The 22,503-nt window shown below is 43.2% G+C and overlaps 1 protein-coding gene across 2 annotated transcripts in view; it reads right to left on the bottom strand.

Annotated features, from left to right (window-relative positions):
* The window catches only part of HTR4 (5-hydroxytryptamine receptor 4), a 104,388-nt gene that overhangs the window by 81,428 nt on the left and 457 nt on the right, over window positions 1–22,503 (bottom strand). The gene's annotated exons all lie outside the window — the stretch shown is intronic.

Here is a 22,503-nt window from a genome sequence, read left to right as displayed (position 1 = left end):
CAAAAATATTTTGTTAAATGTTATGAAAAAAACTTTTTCCATTTTGGAGACTGCAAAACAGGAAGGCAATAAATAGCATGCAATAAACAGCACTCTATTTCTCATAAAATTGGTTTTACTGTGAAAATTTTTTGAGCAATTTTTCCTTTTAGGCTATTTCAAATTATGTATCCACAGCAAAAGACATCCCAAACTTTCACCCGCTTGTGTAACTTCAAGTATTACATTAGACAGGTGAGAATGGGTGTTTGTTCATATTACCAAGTGTGGCTAGAGATAAACTGACATTAAGAGCAGCACTTGACACAGGGAAATTTCTTCACAGTATATGGAGCTGGTATTCAGCAGCCAGGATTAATGTGAGATTGTTCAGGTAATTGAAACATTGACCTGTTATTCTGTTTTAGTCTCATTTGTTTGTTTGACTTCCTCCAGGGTAATTTTTTATTTACTAAATGCATTCCAGATTGTTACACTTTAGCTCATTGAATTCTCTTGATTTTGGCAAAAGCTAGAAAAGATTAGAAACTCTGCAGAAGTTCTGACACTGATACCTGTACCATTTTAATAAGCTTCTAATGACTGACTTCCCTCTAAACTTGCATTGCAGAACATCCATTTTTATACCTAAAAGGGATGTCACTTTGAGTATGACCTTCCTGTGTGCTGCCAGTTGCATTAGTGGATCAGGGTTGAGCCTGCTGAGGTTCTGCACGGCGGTGAGAGGGCAACTGGCCTGTTCATGTTGAGCATCAACAGTGTCTTAGGAGTTCCTTGATTTTTAATGTTTTACAAAGTGCATCCAACATTGCTGTGTAGATTCACCCAGATGGGTGAGGATGCTCACAAACGAATAAGGAAAAGGAAAGGAGACGCTTTGGCCTCACAGTCATTCCACAGAAACATAAGGTGCCAGGCAGATATACGCAGGTTCAAAAGCAAGTGCAATTAGGCTATAAGACAGAGGCAACTGCATATCCTAGCTTCACAAATCTATGTGTGTATGCCACGTACAGTGCTTTCTCCCCCGTGAGAGCACACACACATAATTCCACATAATTTCATCTGTTCAAACCAGGAGTGTCAAAAATTTCACGCAGAGTGGACAAGGGGGTGTATCCCATGTACCTGCAGGATTTTCTGGCAAAGGTCCTTGAGCTTTGTCAGCCACATATCCCTCTGGAAGTGGCTTGTTGGGAATACTGCCTGCGTACCAGGAGAGGGGGTACATGCGGCTGAGGGCAAAAGGTGCCCAGTGAGGAAGCAGGCTTTGTCTTGCATTAAATTGAATGGTCCAGCAGAGATGGCAAAGGCACGACTTCTTCTTTTACCCTAACGGTTTTCAGTGCTAACATCAATGGAGCCCCTCCTGCTTAACGGAGAAAGATTTCTGGTGCTATGTTGAAGAGGTCAGATGCAGCCATGGGTTTGCATTCAGCAAGACACTTACTTTTGTGCAAGCCAATTATGGATGCTGAGATAGGAGAAAGGCAAAGTCAAGAGTATGTTTTATTCAGCATCTGAAAGAGTTTGCACTTAATTAGAAGGAGCTGTCTACTGAGCTTAGCATGACTTCAATGAGGGCAATTAAGGCCCCAAGAAGCACCCACATGCCTTTTGAGCAGCTGGTAGCTCTGAGCAAATTCTTCTGTCCATTCAGGAATGTCAACAAGCCTCTGCCATAACTAAATGTGGGTTTCACGGTATTTATCGAGAGCTTTGCTTCCCATAGCCTTGGGTCATTAGTTCTTGGACAGCTACTGAAATGAGTGGGTTTTGTTTCTGCAGTTATTGCAATTATACTGACACTGCTGCCTGCAATTTTCCTACACTGGTCTAGTCACACTTTCTTGCATCTGATATAAGAAAAGCCACATCGATCAAAAGGGTCTGTCTCCTCCATCATTCTACCTCTGACAGTGGCCTGCAGGAAATGAAATGCCTGTGTGCATATACTAATACTTCCCTTGTATGCTCCCTCATCTTCCAAGGGTCTGTGACCCAGGGGTTTTGTTTTTAATAGCTCTTGGTGGATTCTTTTGGCTTCCCTCTCTCTGTTGTTTTTTGAATTCCCAGTACATCTCTGGGCAGCTTTCCTCCTAGGACTAGTAATAACATGCCAAATTCAAAACCAAGCAAATGACATCCGTTTCTGTACTCCTTGGTCACCAGTGGCCACTCCAAATTGCACATAAAGATTCTTTCCTCAAAATCAAAGGCAATTGGGACCTAATTCCTCATCCTGGCCCCAGAATCCCAAACTACTCTACAGAATCGGTCACTGGCCACATGGCTGGTCCTAGGAAAAGGTTGTCACTTCCCCCCTCCACAAATTCACTCCCTTGCTCTCCTGTCCATCTCCACTTACATCTGACCTGAACGATCTCCTTTCTTCCAGAAACAAAGTCCTTTTCCTCAGATACTGGGAGGCAGGAAGCTGGTGACACATGAATCTGTACTGCAGCAAAGCGCTTTGGAAAAGAATGAACAGCCGGGAGCCAGTCCCTTCCCATGTGCAGTATGCAGAACGGGAGGCACAAGGTAATTTTCCTCTATTGGAGCAGCACAGGCTGCTCTCGGCCCATTGTTTGCCCTCCTTGTGCAGCTGGCTCTTGCACAGCTGGGGAAGGTTAGGCACTTGCCAAGCATAAGTATTTTGAGCACAACTGATCGTTAGAGCCTTCATTAATAATGTTCATCAGCAGAAGAAGACCCCATGAAAATTAGGGGGAAAAGGAAAAGAAACAACTTCAAAGGCAGGTCTCAGCACCGGCCACCTAGCTGGGTCCATGGGGGGATGAAAAGCCCCCAGGAACTATGGGAGTGCCATGATCAAAGGCACCTTGATTATGGACCTGTAATTGCACCTGTCTAAATGGAGCTTTCATAACAGACTAACATCGCTCCATGACAGCATCTATGAAACAAAATGTCAAACTACACTGAATGCCTCCAAACAAAAGATGTTCCTTTTCCTCCTGAGTGAGCATGGCAGCACATACATGCTGCCACAGGGGTAATGAGGATGATGATGGTTTAATTTATACAGAGCTAGGTAGAGAGTTAGATTTATATTTTGTCTTACCTAGCTTTGCCTCTCCTGCTTTTCCTAAACAATACTCCTCACCACGGTATTTGAGCACCTTGCATCTTCCTCTGCTCTGCAGCACGTACAGAGGGGGAGAGACACCTTCCCTGTTCCCAAGCCCTGCCAGGAGGGTATGAACTGGTTATGGTCCATGGATAGGGTTTGTTGCTGCACCATGGAGTGCCTTGGGAGGGAGATCTGTCAACCAAGCCAGCTGGGTCTTGTCTGGGGGTAGCTCTGTGGTTTTGAGGATGCCTGCTGAGAAATCACTGCTCCTCACCACCCCTTGGATGGGGTCTCTCGGACTGGCAGCCAAGCTGCCCAGTGAAATGCACTTGCTGTCAGGACACCCTGGGGTCTAATCCCACAGAGGGAGTTAAAGAGGAGTGAAGCATTTTGATTTGACCTGTCAAATCACAGAGCTGCTCTGCTCTTAAAGGCAAAATGGTTTTGCACTCAGACATGAAAGGTTCACAGTAATCAAGCCAACATGTAATAAACGCAAGGGTGAACTAAACTGTCTGCTCATCTTCCTGTTTGAGAAACCTAGACAAATATCAAGGCTACCACCTGCTATTGCCACGTGAAGGATGAGCCTCTTCCCAGGCACTGGAGCTCGAGGTAGGCATGGTAAGGCTCTTCACATCAGTTCTCCCTCACTAGTGCTGGATCATTTTTGTCAAGATTTACCCTCAGCTGCTCTTTACACAGCTGTGATAGCATCCAAATGCCAGGCTGGGTGATGTAACGTAGCGGTGGAAAGCTGGGCGTTTCCTGTGTGTTTCTGACTTTTTAGTCCACACTGTTCTTGTTGTAATTTGCACAGGTCGCTCTGCAGACCTGGGAAGAAGAGGGAGCTTGGGGGATGCCAGAGAAAAGGGCTCTGGAGGTGGAGAGGAATCATGATTTTCACTGCGCAGCTGGGACAGAAATAGCTGCAGACACCTCTATCCTCTTTATTGGCTGCAGGATTTTCTGCTGCCTTCTCTCACAGGCTGGGAAGAGAAGACTCTTACATCTGAGAAGAAGTTATAACTCTGAAGTCATCACTTGCCAAGTTTGGTCCTTTGGCGTGGGAGACTGACACTGAGTTTCAGCTGGGAGAGGACAGCCAGTTAGGCAAAGACACCCAGAGTGCAGGGTCATGTTTTTGGGTGGATGGGATATCTGTCTTGGCAAGGGAGGTGTTGGCAGTCTCCTTTTGTAAGACTCCCAGATGTTTTCCTCTCATTTTTGCTCAAGGGGAAGCACAGAGACCATAACAGGAAGTGAAAGTTTTGATTCTCTCCTTGTGCTTCTAGATACCTTCCTGTGTGAACAGGCTTCCTGGGCAAGACGGAGACCTCCACCCCTCCCGAATCCCTCAGCTGCAAAGATCTGTGCTACTGAACAGTCACTAAAGGGAATTCCCCACTTCAGGTCTTTGGTGCACAGAGATTTTGAATTTCACTGGTCAAAACAATCTCTGAAAATGCCAAAGGAGAACAGCACTGAGCCACTTTTTGCAAGATGTTGCCCTGCTTGAAAACTGAGGGATGCTTCAGCAATAGATGGACACAGCCCTGCAAATCTCTAAAAGACACAGACTGAGAGATTTTGATCTACTGTGTTTAACAAGGAGGTGGCAAGCGGCATCATCATCAGGAAACAGGAAAGTGTTTTAAGGCCACATTTCACAGATGAAGTAAACCAACAGGGTTGCCCTTAAGTTGGTAGCACTTTGGTCTACAACATATGCACTTGTCTGGCCACAACACAGGGCTCCAAATGAAGACAGGCAGGTCAGAAACATGCCCTAGCATGCGCATCTGTGCATTTGCTAATTTTGGAATAATAATGTGGGATAATAATTTTGGAAACATTTAAGAGAGCTTGGGAGATCTCTCCAGAGTTTTTCTTTCATGCCATGTTGCATTGCTCCACTGGGGAATGTCCAATAGACAGGTGCATCACTGGGGGTACAGGAAGCGTGTTCATTTGCATTATGCTTCTGTACATCTGCCTTTTGAATAGTCTATCATCAAGTAGGAATATTTGTTAATTATTCAGTCCCAGTAATTCAAAGTCGTTAATAATGAAAGAAGTGGATATTGCTGTAAATTAAAATCAATGGTTTGCATAACATCTTTGATCAAATCTGAATGCTTTAGCTTCCAAGCATGCTTCCCTGTTTAATAAAGCAGAGATTGATGGGTTTGCTATTATGAGGAAATAAGATTCAGACAGAATGATTGTTGGTTAGTAGGAATATAGAAATTACTTAAGGAAAAAGGTGAGAAGCTGATGAGGAATGAATGCTTAAAACGCACATGTGGAGGCATTTACAAGGCTTGTCTGTGCGGTCAATACTATTATAAAAAAAAGTGTAATTATTTTTTCAAGCTCAATTTCTACTTTCCTGTAAACACCTCAACTTTTCTAAATGACCTCAAGTGCTTTTGCATATTTTATGTAGCAATTAAACCACACAGATCAGTCATGTCAGTAAGACCAGGTACATTGCTCTTTGGGTTTTCCTTACGCATGTCACATCATGACTTCTTCGCCATTGCAGTGGGATAAAATCGCTAATAAATAGTTCAGCACTTAGAGCGGCGTGGGCACTGCCCCGACACTCCTGGGTTTGGGCTGGGGGCAGGCGGGTGTGCAGCCAGGCTCTAGCCCCGTTGGGGAGCTCGGCAGAGCCCACTGGCGTGGACAGCGCGGGGTGCTCAGACCAGGAGAAGACGAGAGGTGATACCTGTGAGGTTTATGCAGGAGCAAAAGAGAGAGAATGAGGGCAGAATAAAAAACCCTTCTCTTTGGGGTGTAGAGGAGAGCAGCTAATAAAAAGGACTCCTGGATAGCCAGAGAGACGCTTCCAAACTGGAGGGAATAACTGCTCACAGAGGTGTCCGGAGCATCCCAGAGATGTAGTAGGGTCCTTGATATGTACTTCATAACGAGGTGCACGTGTAATTCTCACTGAAGAGGACTAAAAGCTCAGGGGATGAGTTTTAACAGGCTGGCCTAGAAAAGAGTTTTCTTCTTGATTTAACAGTGACCTCAATGTGTACCGGGAATGTGTGGAGGAGTCGGTCCACTTCGTTTTAAACCAAGCCTTGGCTTTTCAGTCTGTTACTGCCGGTGACATGGTATTTCATGTAGGTCTTTAACCACAAACAAGATGTAATTTTCCTCCCCTCCTCCTCACTCCCCTAATTATTTCTAGGCATAAAATCAGAGGTTGCTTGATAAACACTTAAAAATCAAGCTATGTTCTTTTATGAATAAACCTGACAATGTGTGTCTGTGTATAGAAACACGACAATAGGGAAGAAATTATTTGATCTATGGTTTTCCAGCTGTTACCATATTCTTCTTTATTGCCACCTAAAAACATTAATCAGAAGTCAGCATTAACCCAGCAGTGTATCATTTCTTTTAATGCATTTAAATGTTACACTGCTTGTGCTGCTTCACTTCAGACTGTGCAGATGGCAGGACCACTTCTAACAGATTCAAATCAATTACGTACTTCACCTCTGTTTTAGAAACAGATCAAGATTAATTAAACTATTGACAAGCCGCAAACAAACACCATTCCATGCATCAAAATAACTCAGTTGTATGGTTAGTTTAATTGAGTGCATTATTTTTTACTAAATAAATTGCAAGGGGAGGAGAAGAACGTTTTTTTTTTCTTTTAGTGCTAGTTTGGACCTCAGAAGAGTTCTGCAAACCGACTTGCTTTCCCTGGTGCTGTGGGACTTAAAAACCACCATACTAGTGCAAACAACAGTAGTTCTAGTCGGACCATTGCTTCTATGTGCAAAGGACTGATGCTGGGACCCAGCCAGCTCAGCACTGCTAGGAAGCATTCCCACAAGCTATGAAATGAGGATTTTAGGCCAGTTCCTCATGGTCAAAATTACTGATAGTATCACTGATATTGCACCCCCACTCTGCATACTTCCTAAAGGCCAAATGCTATAGTACTTAACAGAATTAAGTGTTTAAATAGCTGATAATACTGATTAAAATGAATTGTCAAGAATAAGCAAAGAAGACAGGCTATTTAAATGTTTTAAAAATTGCTGTGTGTGGGATGTGTAGTCAATCAGGTATGTGCTAGGAACGCTCTCTCCATTTGGATAGCAGGTGTGTGCTGGAAATGCCACCCACCTGCAATTCCTCAGGAGACTTCGTAATGCTGGATGTGGGTCAGAGCAATGGCCCGGGGGTCTGGCACCAGCTCTGCACACATTCCAGGCTTTGAGACGACTCAGGCTCAGGTTGCCAGTCAAGACACAAGAGGCTCTGAGTAACAATCCCAGGGAAAATGAGCTTCCTTCCTGTCTGTGGAGTTTCCTCAGTTTACATCAGCAGAAGTTCCTGCCCTTTCTACATAAAAATCACACGTGGGACTGAAAATTGATCCTTCATCATGATCTTCATCGTGGAAATGAAGGTCTGAGACCTCGAGAGAGAGAGCAGTTTGCAAAGCCATATAGGAAATGTGTGACAGCACTCGGAAATGAACACAGATCTAGGGAATCTAAGGGCAGTGGCTAAATTTTAAGGCCTTTCCCCCTGTAGGGAAGTTATATCAGAGTCTAGAAGTCAGGTCTGTTTCTGCTTTTTATAAAGTGAAGGATGAACATCCTGGCTCTGCTCTTTCTCAAGTAACAGATAAGTATTACATAATTTACACCCACATATGAAAGGATACTGCTCTAACACTTATGCATGTAAGTACAATCCTTAAAAACCATTAGACTGTCACCTAAAATGTAAGCTAAAATTAACTTATGAAATTAACATTAGATTAAGATCATGATATTACACGAGGGAAGTGCAACTGCTGCTATTACTCTTGGTACTTCTCTTTCGGATCCACTAACAACTACCATACGAGATATCCTGTGCAAAGCACTGCACAAACACACATGACAATCCTACACATTTACCTGGAGTTTGCAGGACTTGGTACAGGGTTTTGCTCCTTACAATATACTTCTGAGTTTTTAGACTTGACTGCCAATGCCCGCTTTTTATGCTAAATATTCTCCTTTTATTTCCACTCAAACATAATAATACTTTCTGGGTATGCCAGGTCTACTTGCTTTAATGAGGTTACCAAATACTCTAAAGTGAAGAAAAATCAAACTTCTGGTTTAGCGTGGGTAGGAATTTAAGCGCCATGTTGTGCCAAACGCTTTCTTATCAGTCATGTCACTCCTTTTCTGTATACACTACAAAGTGCAGCAGAGATGTTGTAACAATCATTTCTCCTTTGTAAATGCTGAATAAAACTAAAGATCAAACATACATGCCTTTAATCAGAAATGTCCTGATCAGTTCCTAACCAGAATTGCTCTTCAGAAGTAAGCTCAATGCATCTACCAAACCACACATGTCAGTTTAATAAAGAACAGAAGATGATGAAAGAAACAAGAAAGTAAATCTGCCTTTTGGTGTGCATGCTATCTGAATAATGTGATTATCCTCTATTTTCCAGACAAGTGGTTATTGCCTATCACATGTCATATGTAAGTCTTAAACAGAGCAGGCTCTACCTTCGAGTGACAAATATGACATAGCTCTGCTCAGGAGATCTAACTAAATGAAACACCTTATTTTCCTAGCAGCATTCACATTAATTGTCATTCATTTCACTTCTATGTTCCATACATGTTGAAGACAAAGTCTAGTAAGTACCTCAGACCAAAAAGGATGATAATTTAGATATCATGTAAAATAATTTCACTTGTACAGAGATATAAGTAACATCATGATTATTACTTTCTATTACACACACACACACACACACACACACACACACACAGATATCTTAGGCTCTAGTACTGAGGTCTCATTTTCGAACCAGGGAAAACCTTTGTTTACATCTTTGCTGAAAGCCTGCAGGTATGCTATAAGAATTTAAAATCAAAAAGCATGAAACTCCTGCTCTGCCTTGCAAGCAATGTTTGCATTCAGGGAATTAATATTAAATGAGAGGCAGATGGTCAAGGCTGGTGGAACTGCTCTGCCATCACCCTGTATATTAAAAGATCCAGGCTGTGTTACTTTTCTCACTACTTGTTTGCACCTTGGACAATGAAAGACAACTGCAGCTATTGGCTGTCTAATTTCTAATGTTTCCTAGAGAGCTTCCCAGTTTCAAGAATCATGGGGAATGAAAGAGGTTCTTGTTGTTACTCCTGCTAATGGAAGACTTGGTAGAGACAAGATAGTACGTTGATTTTAGGAATATATTTTATTTAAGTCACCTCTCTAGGCTCTTAGCCACAAGGAAATCAGTTCACACCTCATTCATTAAAAGACAATGACAGGAAGTACTTTTACTTCTTTTCTGAAGACAACATATGAGCTTTATTAAGGCACAGAATGGTAGTGTTCGTTGGTAAGTGCACCTTGAAATATTTGACTGACTGACTGACTGGTTTCCCCATGGAATCAGGTGTCTCTTTAGTCCCTCCACCAGTGACACAATTTCTGATATGTCCAACCAGCTAGCTGTATCCTGACACAGAATGAATCAGTCAGAAAGGAAAAAAGTATTTTTTGAGAGGTCATGCATTTCCTACTTTGCTACTTTAAATTATGTTTTACCATAAAGATCAGTTTGGAAATCCTAATTCCAGAGGTTGTAGCCAGAAATCTCCCACCCCCAGAGTATGTATCCATCAGTTCATTATGTATGAATCTTGCTTTTATGTTTAGGCTCCAGATAGCTGTCCTTTCGCAGCAAAGACATGGAAAGTCCTTGAATAGAGAATGGAGCACTTAAATCTCTTGTTTTATTTACATCTCCTTCTACGTCCTCAGCTAAGTGAATGTTCTAAATATTCTCCACAAAAGCCTCATCACGTGTCTCAGTTTAAATAAACAAGAGAAGATGTCAACCTGGGCAAGCAGTAGGACAGTCAAGCATAAGTGAAAAAGCAAACGGTCGGGACCATTTTGTAGATGATAAGCGCAGGCACTCAGCTCAGATGCAACCCAGATCCCACCTGGGAATCACTACTGGCACATTTCACTGTGCCCTGCCTAAGAAACTCTGTGTTTGCTCAGTTGTGATTTCCTTTGGTTAGCATGTGCAAGAGCTTCCAGGAGCAGTGTCTCACAGTGCTCATCTGCAGAAGCCCTTGATAGAAATTCCTAGAAAAAAACATTCCTGGAGAACAGAGCAATGCAAATGGAGGTACCTCTTCTGCAAGGGAGTGCAATGACCTACAGGTTCCTTGGTGGCATCAGCATAGACTACCCATTCACAAATTGTTCTCTGACCTTCAGATGATCATTCAGTAAAACTTAGGTTTTTGACTCCATAAAGCATGAATTAAAGCAAATTTAAGGAATTGCTGTTTGATACATAAACGGGAGGCAGCTGCTGCCTCTCTCAATTCACTCACTACAGATTGATTTTAAAATTTTGTTTTAGTTTGACAACTGACTGCTTGCAAATAAATTACACCCTAATATGCTGAGTGTCACAGGTCTGTAATTTTCTCTGCCACAGACTGAGGAACCTGCTCCAAGAACTGTGAAGAAGAAAAGAAAAAGAGAAAAGAAAAAAAGTAAAGTGCAAGAGGAAAACAGGTAATAAAGCCAGTAGCTCCACAATGACACTGCTTAATAAATGAGATCCCCACTCAAGAGTGAGCAACATCAGATACTAAGTCCTTCAGACTGGAATATAAGTTAGTAAGATGTGTATCAAAATGGAAGATGAATTAGGAGCCCTGCTAGAAGTTAACTGCTATTGCCTAGACAAAGTTGGAAAGAAGCTAAGATCCGGAGAGCTGAAATGCGATAAAATAGATCAGAAACATAGGAGCAGATTGAGGGTTTAAAAGCCAATGGAAGGGAGGACTGGGCATGTCAGCTGTATCATGGGGGGCTATATATAAAGTTCTAAGAAAAATGAAGAATAAAAATGTGAGGTGTCTGCAACCAGCATCTTAATCTTAGATACACCAGAAAAATGACACTGCAAATACAATGCTATTGCTGTTGAAGTGTTGGAGAAGGGACAGATCAAGAAAAGAGGCACAAGGCTCAAAAAAGACAGAGGGCTATGAACAACCATTTGTATTCACGGGTAATTTGTTCCATTTCAGAGTCAGGAGACTGGTTTTCAGTCTGGGGTCTGCAGATCCCTGGCAGTGTTGAGCTATTCGGACTGCTCAGTCAGAGGTAAACAGGGAAGTCTGTTGTCATTGGGCTTAAATTCATTGCTTAAGTGTCTGCAAAGTCATTGGAAACTTTATAGGACCTGCCAATCAGGAAGTGTTGAAAACCAGTGAGCTAAGGTAGTGCCACAAGGCTTCTGAAGAGCTGGCACAGTGCCTTTTAACTGAAGGTGAATACTGAAAGTTAGTTTATGTTGGCAATTGTGCCAATTTTGTGATTAATTTTCTGGCCATTTAAACTTTAATAGGCATTTCAGGTGCAGGACACTGTTAGCTAAATCAGTTTATAGCTTTTAGCTTCAATGAAAACTTCTGTTTTACAATGCATCACCAAGAGTAATTCTAAACAGATCCTCACATTGCTGCGAGGAGACAGCATTAACAAGAGCTCTGAGCGTGGCTTACAGGAAAAGTTATAAGCAATGCAAAAACACTAGGTGCCTGCATTGGATTAGACCCAGATCTGCTGGGCTTGGGAAAGCATATTGAACAGTAGCTGAACTGCAAGAAATAAAAAATGCATGTTTCGTTGTAGCTGCCAACTCTGCCTGAGAATCACATTCCCATTACAGCCCATAAAAATGGAAATTGCAAATAATGGCAGTAATGGGACCAAATCCATCCCAGCTGCTTGGAAATGGAGATAAACTGCATTCTTCCACTCCAGCATGGCCCAAAATACCACAAAAGCAGTTTAATCCCCAAAGAAGTAAGACAGTTTATTTTCCAGGGAGCTGTACCAGTGAGGAGGAGGCTTCATATCTTGATGCACAAGCTCCAGAGAAGCTTCTCTGACAAAGTCTGGAAAGGGAACGGTCCTTGCCTCTCCCACCCTGCCTCTTTTCCACAGAGAACCTCAAAATCTGGGTTTCTGTGACATCCTCTGCTTGCAGTAGTGCTCCAAATATCCAAGACTCTGGTTAAGTCTGCTCAGATATATCAAACAGCTTTTGGGCAGCTCCTTTGCCTCTCAGAGCAAGCAGTCCTGAGATTTCTTGTCTAAATTAGCTTGAACCATGTCCTTCCTGCCTATCTGCTCCTCATGTGGGATATATTTATTCTCCTATTATACTCCCTGTTGAACAGATAGAGAGCATGTTTCAGATAAGCCCTCAGAGCTCTCAGGAGGTTCAAGAGAGCAGCAAGCCCTGGAGAGCCTCCATGCTAACCTAATTACAGTGAGCAATGAGCTGCCTCATGACTAGAGCCCAATGGTCTCACTGTAGAAAGGCTTTGGAAACAAGTAGCATTTGTGTTTTTAGGTTCTGGCCTTTAATACAAAGTTGAGGAGAAATTAAATGTCAATAGATACATATCTGGAGATAAGAAGATGGAAAAGAACAGCATCCGAGCTCTAGTAGCCAACTGGGAGCTCTGGTCATTTTTCAGATTAGGCTAGGGAACTGGGGACTCAGTGAAGTAATTTGTTTACATGTACTTGACTTCTGACTTCTGGAACTGACTTTTAAAAGAACTCAGAACCATCAGGACATGCTCCTGCTCAAGACTATAATTGTTGGAGTCTGCTTTTACATCTGTCTGGCACATGCCTGAGTGGTGACCCAATATTCCCGGGGGAGAGTGCTCAGGCTGTGAAACTCGCATTGTAGAACAGACAGACACTGGGTGTATTAAACCTTTGGGAGCACTGGAAAGCAAGGAAAGTTTCCATGTTTGCTCTTGGTAGGCATACACTACCCCTATGCACAGAGCCACAGTTAGAGATGAGCTCTGAGAGAAGTGCCCAGCCTAGGGAGGGATGGAAGAAAGAAGATGTGACCCCAGAGCAGCTTTGACATGTCTGCACTGATCTCAGGTAGTCATGAAGCTGTGTACCCAGATAAGGAAAAGGCTCTGCTTTATTCACTCTCACTCTTTCACCCTGATCCATCAACACACAGACAGCCAGATATTTAAAAGCATCCTGCTCACCCCATCCCATCCCTCACTAGTGGCAAGCAGAGCACTTTTCTTTCTCCTTTACCCTTCTCTCAAATTATGGCAATGCTGATGTGCAGCTGAAAGGTCAGCTGCTGATTTTTTCATCAGAGCCATTCCAGCACATAGCTGGCAAGATGAGCTTCTGCCTCCAGCACTACTGGAGCATGCTGAGATTATGTTCCTATGGATTTTTCTGCAAGGACATTTTTTTAAGCTTCTGGATTTACTGTTCCTCAAGTATGGGAAACAGGAAGGCATCTGGCAAGTGTGGGATCAAATTCTTCCTATTGTCCAGCTACCATATCCTGAGAAAGATTCAAGTTGCATAAAGCTTTATGCTTTAATACACTTTTAATATGCATATGCTTTAATTTCTGTAATGCACCTGGATTTACACTGATTGAAAAGAGAGCAGAAACTAGACCAACTGCAAAAATTCACCTATGACAGGTGGACCCTCCACCTCTGATTCATGGGCTTAAAAATGGGGTAGTTTGGCCTCCAGTTGCTTGGTATGTATTGAGGGATACAAGCACAAGAGCTGAACATGCCTCTTTGCAAGTCCTTTTGCAAATGCGACCCTAGCTGTTCACAGGCCGAATGGCACTTCGTCTCCCATGGGATGAGGAAGAGTCACTTGTCTTGCAACATTTTTCAGCCTGCCTCAAGCTTTTTTCTTTTTTTTTTTTTTAAACCTTCTCTAAAATGGATTCACTCTCAAACAGCCAAACACTCCCTGAAAGCTTCAGCTCTGCAGGATTTCTGTCCCTCAGATGCCAAAGCCTGTGTACAGACAACTGCCTCTTCTAATCATGTCCTGACTTTGAGGAGCCAGAGGCTGCTGCTCAGAGGACACATGATGATAACTCCTTGGTTAACAGGTGGGGCAAGACAGTAAATTCAGACAGTGAGTAAGGTTCGTTCTAAACAGCAGTAACAGCAGCAGACCTCTGACTATTTGCCAGATCAGGGAGTCATATAATTGACAAATCATTGCCATAGTACAGTAAGAGCAAAACTTATAGTGGAAACACTGAACTAGGTAAGAAGAGTACAGTTCTTGTCTCCATAGTAGATGCACTTTGCTCCAAGGTAGTAGTCTATCAACAGTCATTTGTACTATCCATAGCAGGCCCTAAATCCAGAGCCAGGCAAACAGCACTGAACACGTTTTGACATGGCATCCTTCATATCTGAGATACTATAAATGCTCTTTCCGAAGCTGTGAATGGCTCTTTCTGCAGCAGCATATACTATTGCAGCACTGCAGCAGCAATCTGGAACTGGTAACAGCTCACTGCAGCTTTCAGCATTGCGGGACCAATTCCCAAGAGAGCAGTCCTGGAATAGATGTCTGCCCAGGACCTCAGGATTGTCTTCTGGCACTTTTCCAAAAGCAACTCAGGGAATTTTAACTAACTGAGAGGTGAGCAAAAGCCATTAGATTTCCACCTACCACAATGCCAATACTCCTTAGTTTTGATACATAACATTACGTCTATTATATAATTAAACACAGCTTTGTCAATATGACTCAGTATGGCCTATTAACCCAAACACTGCTAATCTGTCCTGTGCCTCCCACAGCTCTGACTTCGGAGTCCTGTCTCTCTACACGCCCTAATATTCCAGTCCCAGATTCCTCACTCATGACCTCTGAGCACGGCCGGCTCAGAGAGTCACAAACATAGAGACAAATTTAATTTTTCCAGCCTGAGGGTGAGGGTCAAGCCTGAAAAGTCAAGGGGAGAGTCCTGGAAAGTCCCTGGACCCCTCCCCAGCAGCTGCCAGCCTGCCTGTCCTTATCTGGGGCAGGCAGGTGGGCAACAAGGTCAAGACCATTTTCCTGCTTTTGGCAACCTGCTCCTCTCTGGGACAACTTCCTATTTTTGCCAACCCCTATAGCCAGCTCTGCCTCAGGATGTCCCAGGCTTTGGGACAATTTTCTGTACTTAAAACAGCCTTTTAAACCCTCTTCAAAATCTTTACTAGCTGCCATTCTGTGGAGAGACACTGAAGCTAAAGAAAGCCTGTGCTGAAAGTCCCCCAAAAGCTAATTTTTACAGCCCAGCTCTTTGTCAAGGACATTTTCATCTGTGAAGATTCCTCAGGGCACGCTAATAAAAGTGGAGTGTCACATCACAGTAGTGTGTTATGGCCTTATCTCCCTCAGGGGGGCTCAACAAGCAGACAAATTGCGGAGCTGCCCCTCTCTGCATCTGCACCCTCTAAACTATAACAGAGAGTATATATGTCTCGCTTGCTCTACAGCTGCCGTAAGGGAGCACACTATTAACTTGCAGAAGTTAGAGCCAGGTTTAAAAATTCCGTTAATTAAGTGTTGGCGGAGGTGTTTGGAAAGACATTCTGATAAATATAGTGCTATAAAGTGTTTCCCTAGAAACAGAAAAAAGTTCAACAATATGAAAAGTACCCAGGCTGATAACAGCTACTGTTCCTGCTGAGCAGAGTCGGGGCTCTATGGAGACTTTGGTGCGGAGAGCTTTTCACAGGGCTTTGTTTGGCTACCAATGATTTTCAGCAGGTAGTGCAAAAACACAAAAATGAACCTCTACACCATGCCTCCCTTCCCTGTGCCCTCCTGCTTAGCCCCCTTCCTGTCCCTGGTGTCAGGTGATGGGGAATGCCCTGTGAAGCTTGCGGCTGCTTCAGAAATGCCGAGTGCATTCAGGGAACCCAGTTGGTGGGCTCCTGTGTAGGTGCCCAGCTGCCCCACCACCCCAGGGGAAGCAGCTGGAGGTGCAGCAGTTAAACCACACAAACCCCAGCAACTGACCTGCTTTCAAACGGCTACTTATACATGGTCCATTTTCTTCAACAGCACAGCTTATACATGGTCATACTGGAAGTTTTGCCTCATAGGGGACCCATAGGGTTTTATTTTGCTCTTCTCTGGCACTTCGTGTTCTGCCTGCCATTATTCTTAACAGAGAATGTGGTCATCCATGGCAGCTTAACCCATGGGAGAGGACACTGTATCGCTTGTAGATCAAGGGATGAAAAGGCTCAGATCTCAACTACTCCTCTGATCACTGCACTGTTCCTATCTGGAGCACACAGACAGAGAAGGTAGGACTCGGCAGAAAATCTGCTATGCCAGTGCATCTGTCTCCATGGAACTGCATGAGTGAATATGTTTCTGAACAGATGCAGCAGGTATTACAGGAGGATTAGACTTGATCTCCCCTTAGAAAGGGGACTAAGAAAAGAAACGAAGAGTGCTCTAAGCTGATTCTGTCCTATTAAATGACATTTTAGCCTGGTATTTCCCACCTCAGCAGAAATCTGATTAGAGAGGTTGAGATAAACAATGATTTAATGACCCAAACTGTAGAAGATGGAAAGATTTTGAAGAGCTTGTGTGTATATAAGAATAAGCACTTATATTGCAACCTGTTTGAGGAATCTTAAGCTGTTTGCTTTCCACAAATCACCACTGGCAGAGCACGCAGAGCACATAAGCTCTCTTCTAAAACCTTTCTATTTTCTACAGTTTGGGTCATTAAATCAGATGCTTATTTTGTTCCAACCGTTCAGTACAGCCTCCATCTCCTCTAAATGGCCACGTCTGCATTCAGCTCGGTTTTCTGCCTGGCCTGCCTCACTTCTCAGTTCTTGGCTCCTCAGTCCTCTTCATCGCTGGCTGCCAATATCCTAAGCAAGGGGATCACAGGGACCGAGGCGACTTTGGAAACACACTGACTCCTCTCCTACGGCACCCCTTGATGCTCGCCGTGGGGTGCTAGTTTCATCATTTTCTCCCTGCTCTCTGCAAGAGCGTTCTCATAAACAACTCCCTTGTGAGCTGCTGAATGAGGGCAGGGTCAAGCACTTTGGGTCTGTTGCTCTCCCACTACTGACTACTGCTCCTGCTTTCCCCCAGGTTTGGATGGGGAGAGGAGACTCAAGCACTTTTTCTACCTCTTTCCATGACCAGCCATCCTGTTAGTTTACCAGTTTTAGGTAACAGACCCCTGCCAGAGCCAGCCATCAACAGCACTGCTTCCTCTTCATGCTGCCTGTGAAGGAATGAGCCTCTTGGGGCAACACAGCAAGGCTCCAGAATTGGGACTGACTCAGACATACAGCCTGACTCCAGAGAGTATATCATCAAGGAGGTCGTTTGTCAGAAATATCTAAGGTCTGCTGTCCTTCTTTATGGGGACTCTGGGAATGGTAGCTGGGTTAAATAATGAAATGTTTTCTTTGCTTCCAAACAAACACAACTAATTCGCCCAATTTGATTCCTTGTTCCCTCACCTTGCTTCTCATTTCTCAAAGTCAAGACAAGATTAATGAAAGCTACACAGTACAGCTGGAGGGCCCCACATTTCTCAGAGTGTTTCAAGCCACAAAATACCTTCAGCAACAAACCGGGAGAATTAAAGCTGATAAAGCCAAGTTTGGAAGCAATTAACATCAATCTAAAATTCAGTTGTTTTGGGGGCTCAGCTTAAAAATAAAAAGCAATTACTGTGGTGACAAACTCAAATAATACATAGTTTTTCCATAGCTGATTTAACAAAAGGAGTCTGTCTTCACCAACAGCTACGATAAAAAGGCTTATATAAAAGCTATTTACTTGCACTGAACATTTTAGTGATTTTTTGCAAAAGCTTATTTCTCAAGAGCATAACAGTCTTTCCCAAACACCCGAGGAAACAACAAACTTTTTTACAGTGTGAAGTACACATTGTAGCTCTAACCACACTCAGAACTGAGAGGAACTCATTCAGAGAGTAGAGATTTCACCTCACCGCTCAGGAACGTGAGAAGAGCTCCAGCCAACAGAACCATGGTTCTTTTCACCCTGTCCTGGCTGTAAGTGCACAGACAGCTCTTCCTTCACTTCTTCCCTCCCAGTCATGGGCCTGAAGAATAGCAGAGGCTGTTAGTGCTGGAGCTTGCATGAGACTCCACTTGTCACAGTGGGGATAATCAACCAGGCCTGAAGATTTGCCCAAGGTTGTACAAAGAGCACAGTGTGCAAAGTGGAAAAAAAACAGGTTCTCCAAGTCCAGAGCACAGCCTCTTGGGCCAAAGGCTAACAGAAATGTTTAAAAAGCCACCTAAAACATAGTTGTGTGGACAACATTCAGCATGCTCTAGTAGGGTGCTTGTCTAATGGAAACATCAGCCAGTGCACAAACAGTGGTTTGCAGGTTTCGAGGACAAGTGTTCAGATTACCTGTAGTTAATGTCTGTAACCCTCCAGCCTTTTGCGCTGTTGTAAACAACAGCGGAGCCTGCCCATGTCAGGGTAAAAGCATTTGTGAAAGTTTAAGCTAATGGCTTTCAAACTATGTCAGCAGAGCTTTTCTGAGCAGGGTATTGAACGAAGCATTTGAGCACTCTGCAGCTGTAGGGTGGTGGGAAAGTCACAGAGCTGCATCATGAAAAGTACTCTGAGATGCCTGGTCAGTCAAAACTCAGGCAGCCAAGGAGCTGGTAATATTGGACTTGCAAAACAACATTCATATTAATGGAAAGAATGAATGAACAGTGCATGTTGAAGCTGAAAGAGAGGAAAACATATGAGACTGTCCAACCAGGCTGTCCAAAACTGGCATGCAGAATTTCACTCATCTGTGCTACCAGCAGCGTAAAGGAGTCAGATTTAGTTCTTGTGAGATACGAAGTGAATAGCATGCTGATAGGGTCTTATTTGTTCCTGACTAGAGGGAACAGTATGCAGTGAGATGATGAAAGTCTTACCAAAGGCCTAGGAAGGCTTTAAAAGTGTTTAATAAGGTCATTGCTCAGTTCTCTCTGTGCACAGCATGTTTGCAAGCTACATTGGCAAGTGCTCAAGGGAGAAAGAACCCTCCCTCCTAGGGTCTCCTAGGCTTCCTCAGCAAGGTCTGTAGGGGACGTTCTTGGTATAAGGAAGCTCCTTTCACAGTTTTTATAGGCAGAGTTATTATGTACCTAACTGCTCACAGTAGGAGCCAACTGCCTGGTTTGTACACAGAAAAACAGGAGCCCATAAATTCCCAGGTGACTTATGTACATACAAACTATGTCTATATTAGCTGGTAATTTGGCACAATAGGAGCAGATGAGTAGACCAAAGCAGCTGGCACAGAGGCTCCTACACCTGCAGGACAAGGGGAGGTATTTTGGACTAGATTTAGGCCAGGCCCCTTGCCTGAATGGCCCCACTATGCCGGAACATGAACATTGCATAGTTTGAACCTCAAAGGTGTTCAGACCCCTAAGTCCTCATTGAGGACTGGAGGGTGGTTGGTGCAGAGCTTCTGGTTTAATTTCTTCAAAAAAGGAATGTAGCTCATATGCCCCCTAATTAAGTTCTATGTGATCTGAACCAATATACCACATGTGGGGATGAATGGGGAATTCACTCAAAACTATGCTACTGTTCTGAACCAAAATGCCAGCGTAGATGCAGTAAAACAAATTGCACCAAAGCCATCTCTGCTTATATTCAGCGGGTACCATTTTCCTTTTGCGCCCAAAGAGAGTCAACCTTTTTCCACTCTCTCAAATGTTGTCACAATTATTGTTGTTGTATGAAAATGAAATTGATTAATAGACCAAATTATAGTAAAACTGAAAGAGAACTACAGACATGTTTTAAAAGTTTGTGCAGGTTCATCAGAACCTTGGGCAAACATCTTGGCATCAGCACAAACTGCAGCAATCTGCTTGCTAAAACACTTGCACTTGCATGAACAGAAGAGTCAAAGTGGTGCATCATAACCTTCAAATGGAGGAAGAGACACCTGCCAAAGTCAAGTGTTTGGTACAAAACCTGTCAAAAACTCAAACACCTTCCATATTCTGGATGGCTGGTGCACTTTGGGTAAACAAATTCTCTTGGTCTTCTCCCTGGATTTACAGCATAGATAAACCCAGCACACAGAATACATCTTCCTCACAGGGGAATAAATGGAGACCTTCTACAATTCCCCTGCTGGGGTGGGAGCTTCCTTAAAGCTTGTGTCATTGAGAGTTCAGCTGAGGATATTTTGCAGGAGTTCCTACCCTTTGGCAGGAAGGCATAAGCAGCAAACAGCATATGGTGACAGTGTTCATTAACTGTCTGCTGTGCTAGAGCTGATCAGTAGGAAGAGCCATCATACTCTTGTTTATGATGTGTCCAAATAATATTTTTACAAAGTTGTCTATAATAAAGAGAACAGTTTTCCTCCCTATTTGAATCCACTGAAGGGTTCAAATCTTCATTCCAAACCACTTGACAGTATCTCATTAACCCACTGTATATAATAAATGTGTGCAATAATAATCACCAAGTCATAAGAAATCAGAAAAATCCTATAAAATATAAATCTGAAATGCTTGCGAGGTCATTTATTTTTCAGCTCTAGAATTAGAGAAAATGAGGTCTGCCACCCCCTCGGCTGTGATAAATACAAGTCCCAAAGCAGACTGTCTAAAATTTTCCAGTAATGTTTCTCTAACTTCAAACTGCAGCCTTTGTAAAATTCGTAACCACCTTTTTCCATGTAAATTAAACATTCTCTTCAATGCTTGTACAGTTGAATCTGCCTGCAATGCTTCAGGTAGCTACAGAGATGTAAAGCTGTTCATCACCAGAAAGGTTTGATATCCTCTGGGGCACCTCATCAAAATCACTAGGATAACTGAGACACTTGCTCCTCCGATCCAAAGAGCAACATGCTGTTTTCACAGAGCTCAGCTCAAAGGAAAATCATTTTGTCCCCCATCTATCCATCCTGCTGTTGTCCCCATGTTGTCAAAGTACCTCCCATTTCCCCACACTTTGCTCCCCTTCGCATGTGAACTTTCCACTGGAGCATCTCTGAGCCCCTCAGGGAGGGTGAGTGAGGACTGGAGTGCTTTAATCTCTCTGACTCATGATGTGGCTTTGCGCAACTCTGAAAAACAACATTTGGAAACCCTTGGCTTCAGTAAAAAGAGTTCAATATTTCATGTCAAAAAAGCTGAATACAGGGAGTAGAAAGGAGAAACAACAGCTACTTACTCGTAGCTGACAGCCAAAGTGCTTAAAAACAAAAATACATATATTGGAAGAATATGAAGTCAAAATAAAAATATATGCATAGAAGGAAGTACTATATATACAACCAATCATGCGAAACGAAGGACTGTTATTACAGTTCAGAAATAGAACCACCAGGAAAAAAGGAATATAACCATTCCTGAAGTATAATGAAAGTGAGATCTGACCACAGTGTTTGATCAGAACAACTAGGAAATGTTGGATCAATATTTATTTAGGAGAGCTTTCAAATTCCCATGAATTAGCATTTGTCAGATCCCCAAGAATATTTTATGTTGCCTTTTAAAATCTAAGTAGGAAGATGGATGAACTAATTTACCAAAGCAGAAATCTCTTCTCAGAGATCCTTGCCCTGCTCTCCCAGGGTAGGACCAAATGAGCTACCAGTTTCCAGGAGAAGGCAGTCTCTTGCAGGACTGCTTCTGAAAACCTTTCTCCTGGGGCAGCTGCACAGTGCATTTTCTGCAGCAGGTTGACCGAAGGCCCTAACAGAATCACCCTTCTCAGTTCTGCCCTCGCAGCCCCTCTGCAGTGACCACACTCCCAAGGAGCTGGCAGAGAAGCACCCCCGTGATGGCCAAACAGCTCCGTCCCCCCAGCACTTCTTATTTCACTTAGGCTCCACAGGGCACTGGAAAGCCTTGCAACCAGGAGCGGAGAGAGGCAAGGCACTCACAAAGTCTAATTCTCCTAGGTATCACCTTTTTGTTGTTTTTTTATTTACTGAGAACAGTCTACTTAAGCTGCGGTAAGGTTCCACAAGCCTAAAGAATATTTCATATGCAAAGGAAGAGTAAAAGTTGCCAAGGAGCTTTCAGAAGCATCAGCCTGAATTTTCAAAGATGTCAATTCATGAACATTGTGACTCTCTGTTAGTTTTCATGGGCTTGTCTGGGAGTGAGATTTTGTTTAGAGTTTCACAGAAAATCCCTGGAGACAGCTGGTGGCAGCCTTTTTGCTCTGTGTCTGTTCAGCACTGAGCACCACAGGCACATGCGGCTGGAATGTGAATAAAAGAGCGGAAGAGCACACACCTGCAATCACATCCTATAAACAGGCAGGAGCATAGTAGTGCCCATCACCCTTGCCTGGATGATGATGAGGATTGCTAGGAACTATAGTGACACTCAAAAATAGGAAGAAAAGGACAATGATGTTTTGGCTCCTACAACTATTGCCAGAGTGAATTACAAAAATCCACCAGATCACTTAAAAGACATCCATGCTGG

This window comes from Apteryx mantelli, chromosome 14 (genome assembly GCF_036417845.1).
Source record: "Apteryx mantelli isolate bAptMan1 chromosome 14, bAptMan1.hap1, whole genome shotgun sequence".
In the NCBI taxonomy this organism is placed as follows: Eukaryota; Metazoa; Chordata; class Aves; order Apterygiformes; family Apterygidae; genus Apteryx; species Apteryx mantelli.
Note: the sequence above shows the minus strand (reverse complement) of the source record. Positions and strands in the feature narration are given on the sequence as shown.